The following is a 6,189-nucleotide window of genomic DNA, read 5'->3' on the forward strand; positions in this document are numbered from 1 at the left end:
AAGCACACAATTTGGCTGCCTTTGCTGCATTCCCAGTGTTGCGGAACCAACCACCACCTGTGTGTAGTTGCAGGCAGGTGTGTTGGCTTGCTGAGAGATGACCTCATAATATAAGCCCAGACCAAAATATATATATATGCCCAGACTGGACCTGAATCCACGTTTCTCTTGCCTGTACATTCCAAGTGCTGGAACGACAGGGCAAGCATGGCCATGCCCAGCTACGAGACATTTTTATTACTTTAGAAAAAGATCACCGGGCAGGGGATGGAGCTCAGTGGTAGAGTACCTGTCTAGCGTGTGTAAGGCCCCACGTTTGTGAGAAGGAGGCCTCACCCACAATTGTGAGGTTCCCAGCACCATCAAAAAAAAAAAAGGGGAAAGTTAGTCCCCACTTTCCAGCCCTAGGAAGCCTCAACCCTCTGTCTCTGTGGATTCCACATACAGAGTCACAGAATCCATGGCATCCGTTCGAGGCCAGTTCATGCTGAAGTTGGCATTCCATCCTTTTCATGGCCGAGTGATGGCCCATCGTTGGCACTGAGGGGCCTTAGGCAGTCTCCACCTTCCAGCTGCTTCCAGTAGCCAATACCTTTGTGGCTGGGGACTGAAGATGGGTCGAAGGGACCCTGAATCAGAAAGGCCAAAAAAGTAGAATTAGGGAACCAACACTGGGCTGCGGCCAAGGATATGGTTTTGCCTACAAACCACGTCTCAAATCCAGCACTTCCCCATCTCACGCCCCATCAGGGTTCTTCAGGCGCTTTCTCTCCTCCTTGGACCCTCGGGTCCCCAGGCTCCCTTCTCCACCTCCAACCAGCAGCCTCAAGGTTCCTCTTGGAGCTTGCCTCAAACCAAATCCTCCCTTCTCTTGGTTAAAGGCAGGGCACAGCTCCTCACCACCTCAGGATCAAGACCAGAATCCTCTGCCAGCCGGAAAGCCATCCTTGTACTGACTCGTTTGTTTGTTTGTTTTGGGGTTTTTTGTTTTTGCTTTTTGTTTTTTGAGACAGGGTCTCTCTGTGTAGCCTTGGCTGTCCTAGACTCACTTTGTAGACCAGGCTGGCCTCGAACTCACAGCCATCTGCCTGCCTCTGCCTCCAGAGTGCTGGGATCAAAGGCGTGCGCCACCACCGCCCGGCTCTTTGTATTGACTCTTGCTACCCCTCCAGCCTCGTCATTGTTTCCTCTCTCTCCTCTCCCCACCACCTGCCTTCTCCGTGTTCCAGAATGTACTGTGCCCCAGACCTCTTCCTGTCCTCTGTTCCAGAAGTCTCCCCACACCCTCCAGTACTTGGCTACCCATTCTGATCCCTTCACTGGGCCACTTCCTCTTTTTTTTTTTTAATAATTTTTAAAATTTTATTCTATGTGCATTGGTATGAAGGTGTCAGATTCCCTGGAACTGGAGTTACAGACAGTTGGGAGCTGCCGTGTGGGTGCTGGGAATTGAACCCAGGTCCTTAACCACTGAGCCATCTCTCCAGCCCTGCCGCTTCCTCTTCAAGGGGGCAGATGACCCCACCCCAAGTCCTTCTCTGTTCTGATTCAGTACTTTCCTTCCTTCCAGCTGTTCACCCAGCCAGTAGCACGTAGAGAGCATCCTGCTGTCCCAGGCACTCAGAAAATAAGTTTAAAAACAAAAACAAAAACAAAACAAAACTACCATGATGAGCCAGTGAGATGGCTCAGTAGGTAAAGGTGCTTGCCATTGAGAACCCCAGGTTCTGCAAGATGAAAGAATAACTCCCCAAAGGTGAGCCAGGACCTCCACATGTTATGTTGCAGGAAGCACAACCAATAAGCAAATGTATTTTCAAAATCCACACGGATGGGGCTATCATACAGATGGGGTGGTCAGTTAGGAAGATGCTTGCCGTGCAAGGGTGCTGACCTTAGTTCAGAAACGCAGAGTCCACATAAAGAACCAGCCCCCCCACCCCCCACCCCCCACCCCCACCCTCCACCCCCGGGCTGGAGAGATGGCTCAGAGGTTAAGAGCATTGACTGCTCTTCCACAGGTGCTGAGTTTAAATCCCAGCACCCACATGGCAGCTCATAACTGTCTGTGACGCCAACATCTGGCACCCTCACAGAGATATACATACAGGCAAGACACTAATGCACATAAGATAAAAATTTCAAAAAGAAAGAGCCAGACACCCAAATGTGCACCTGTAACTCCAGCGTTTGGGAGGTGAGGAAAGAAGGAACCCTGGGGGCGCTGGCCAGCCACAAAGCTTTCCCCTGGAGCTGCCCCTAAAAAGGAACTGGTATTATTCTCCATTACCCACAAGGATAGGAAAGACCGCCCTCTTCTGATGCACACAGAGAACAGAGAACACAGGCCATGTTCACAAAACAGATTTTGTTTTGTTTTTTCAAGACAGGGTTTCTCTGTGTAGACTTGGCTGTCCCTGACTCGCTTTGTAGGCCAGGCTGACCTCGAACTCACAGAGATCCCGCTTGCCTCTGCCTCCTGAGTGCGGGGATTACAGGCCTGCGCCACAACCCCCTGGCCTCACATAGCAGATTTGTAAGGACTTCCTTCAGGGATGGACTAGGATGTGGAAGTGAGGGCCAAATAAACCCTTTCCTGCCCAGCTTGCTTCTGGTCATGGGGTTCCAGTGTAGCAGCAGTGACCCTGACTAGGGCAGGTGGGTGCTGTCCCCCCGCTCATTTTACAGATGAGGGGACTAAGGCTTAAGAGGGTCACAGACCCCAGGCTGCTCTTACCAGCCTGGGCTTTAGGGTCACCAGCTTCCCACGCTGACCTGCCTGCCACTTTGCCTCAGTGTATTCATTGTCGATTGGCAGATTTGTTCCTGCAGTACTGACCACGAACCCAAGGCTCCATTCATACAAGGTGAGAGCTGTAGCACCAGGGTGGCACCCCAAGGTTTCAACACGGGTGTGGTACCACCCACACAGTGGAATATTACTGAACCATCAAAAGGAATGGCCCAGGACACGCTGCTATAGCACGGATGGCCCCTTAAGGGGGAGCAGACGAACACCAAGGCCAAGTGTGACTCTACACCAAGTGCCAGCCTCATCCCGGGAACTTACAGGACTCAGAGAGAGTAGACCACCTGCTCCATCCTTCGACGAACTCAGGCAAGTGACGGAGTCCTGCATAAAAGTCAAGGCCATCCAGAGAAACCCTATCTCCAACACCAAGAAGACAAGGCCACTGCCTGTCAGAGAAAGCTACACCCCCCAGAGAGCTAGGACTGTCTTCAGGTGGAAATCACATTTTGGGTGGTTTTGAAGGGTGCGTAGGAGTTTAGCAAACAGGAGAAAGGGAGGAGAAACGAAGGCATGGAAAGTACTGCCAAAAGTCTGGGAGAATAGACAGGAGGAAAAGCGTCCATTGGCTAGAGCATGGGTGTTTATACTGACGAAGACGCGGCTGAGGTAAGAGGGAGCTAGGGCGGGCTTTAGAGTATATGTGTACAGAGCAGGACATCACCAGATTGGTGCCTTGCAAATAACTGGTAATACACTATAATAGCACTTATTGAGTGCTTACTATAGGACAGACTTCCACATGACAGCTTTGACTCCATTTTCACGACAAGCCAACCAAGCAGAGTTATTTTATTTACTTATTTGTGGTTTGGGTCTGTTTTGGCAGGCTCTCAATATGTAGCTGCCGCTGGCTGGCCTCAGACTCACAAGTACCCACCCGCTTCTGCCTCCTGAGTGCAGGGATTAAAGCTGTGCGCCACCACGCTTAGCTTAGAGTTGTTTCTTATCTTTGATTTATGGATGAGGAAATGAAGGTTAGAAGATTCTAAATCGCTGGGGGTGTGGCTCAGAGTTAGACCAGTTGCCTGGCAGCCGGTGCCAGGCCCTGGAAACGGTCCCCAATACCCCCCCTCCAAAACAGAACGGGGGTTGTGGTTATTTTTACCAGTATGCCCTAATAATCTCTTGTTTTGTTTTTTTGTTTTTTTGTTTGTTTTTTGTTTTTAAGACATGGTCTCTCTGTGTAGCCTTGGCTATCCTGGACTCGTTTTGTAGACCAGGCTGGTCTCGAACTCACAGAGATCCTCCTGCCTCTGTCTCCCAAGTGCTGGGATTAAAGGTGTGTGCCACCATGCCTGGCCCTAATAATGTTTATTATTAGGCCTATACCTACTATGACAGCAGTATTTTTAAGCCCGCTAGCAATCAATCAAGACACAGACACCTGTTATATTTTTAAATAACCTTCGTTAACCTGGGGCAGGGCAGATATTAATCCCCTAAACTACTTCCCATAGTGGGGCAGGATACCCGCCCCAATCCCATGCCATCTGTTTCTAATACTTTATATCAAGCTACCTCCTATGCATAATCCCAAATACTTGCTAATTATCATCATCTGGGCCAGGTCTCCATCCACGCCAGCCATGTGCTTCTCCTCCACTTAACCCATGATGGCCTCCTCCTTCCTCTTCTCCTCCTGTCTCTCTTCTTTCCAACAATCTGTCTCCCCAAGCCCAGGAACGTTAACCACACCTATCCCATTTGCCCTGCCCAGGTGTGAAGGCCGTTTATTGGTCAAACAGATCAGGCTCTTGGGTCACAGAGACCTCAAGCAGTAATTAGCAGCAAAATACATCAGACCAACCTCCAACAAAGGCGGGATTGGGGGGGAGTGGGAGAAGGGGGGTAGGATGGCAAATAACTGAATTTGTTGTTGTTTTTGAAAAGCGCCTCCTAAGGGAGAAAACTCTCATGAAACCCGTGTCCTCCATGACCAGCAGGGGGCGCACGAACCTCGTGCCCGCCCGCCGTCGCCAGGCTTCCGCCCAGGAAGCGTGCGCGGATCCCGGAGGGGACCCGAGGCTCCCAGCTGCAGAGCAATTAGGGGCTTTAATTACCAGGATTGGAAGTGGACAAGCCTCGCGTGGCCTCAGGGCACTGAGTCACTTCCCCAGAAACCAGATTCCCAGGGCTGGCGGAAGAGGGGGCGGCTGCGCTTCCTTGCGGTCGGGTGCTGGCCGGGACTGGGCTGAAGCCAAGACCAGAACCTGCAGGCGGGGCGGGCGGGCAGAGGGGTGCAGGTTCCTGCTGGCCTTTGCGCCGCTCTGCTGGACTTGGCGAGGGCACCTGCGTCTCTGTGCCTCAGTTTCCTCCTCTGTCAAGTGGAGAGGAGCGCCCTCCTTCCCTGCATTACAGTTGTTGGCCAAGCAAGTTGTGAGTCTGTGAGAGACCCTCCAAATCGTTTCCACAGGACCCAGGCGAGCTGGCCCACAACTGTAAACCCAGATTTCAGGCAGGAGGCTGCAAGTTCACAGTGAGCCTGGGCTACTTACTGGGTTCTAGAACAGCCTAGGCTACCGTCTCAAAACAAACACAAACACGTTAATTATTCTCCTATAGCTGTTATTCCTTCCAGCGCTGAGTACAGTAGATGAGGTAGCCACCGGGCTCGCAGTCACGAGTCCCAAGTGGCTCCTTCAGTCCCCCAGAGCTGTGTGACCATGGTCAGGTCACTCCGGTGCTCTGGGCTTCAGTCTCCTCGTCTGCATAGGGCCTATGAAGAAACAGCCCCTTCCTTCACCGTAGGCATGGCGTTGGCAGGGCCACACATAGTCGGAGCACGACGCCTGACTATACTTGTATTGAGCAAGGATTTGTGGCAGTGTTCACAAGGGGCAGAAAGTCCAGAAAAGGGAACCCTAGCCCCAGAGAGGAAACAGAGGGAATAGATAGATGGCGCCTGCTTCCTGAGCTCAGCAGAGCCAACCCACAGCGCAGGAATCCTGCTTGGGAGTTCTGAGTGCCCGGTGGGAAGAGACCACAGCAGATGTGGCTAAGCTACGCAGACAAGACTGCTCTCCTGGGCCCTTTCAGCCGTTGCTGAACCCATGAATGCAGAGCAGATTAGATGAACACCCTGGGACCTTCGACGATATTGCTATTAACACTAGCACTTGAGGAGGCTGAGGCAGGAGGACCAAGAGTTTCAGGTCAGCTCAGGCTACATAGTTAAACTCTGTCTCAAAAAAAAAAAAGTTAAAAATAAATTTAAAATAAATTTGTTAACTGGCTGTGGTGACACACTCCTTTAATCCCAGCACTCAGGAGGCAGAAGCAGGTGGAATGCTGTGAGTTTGAGGCTAGCCTGGTCTACAAAGCGAGTCCAGGACAGCTAAGGCTACACAGAGAAACCCTGTCTCCGAAAAAAAAAAAAA

The sequence above is a fragment of the Acomys minous genome (genome assembly GCF_964271855.1).
Source record: "Acomys minous genome assembly, chromosome: 16".
In the NCBI taxonomy this organism is placed as follows: domain Eukaryota; kingdom Metazoa; phylum Chordata; class Mammalia; order Rodentia; family Muridae; genus Acomys; species Acomys minous.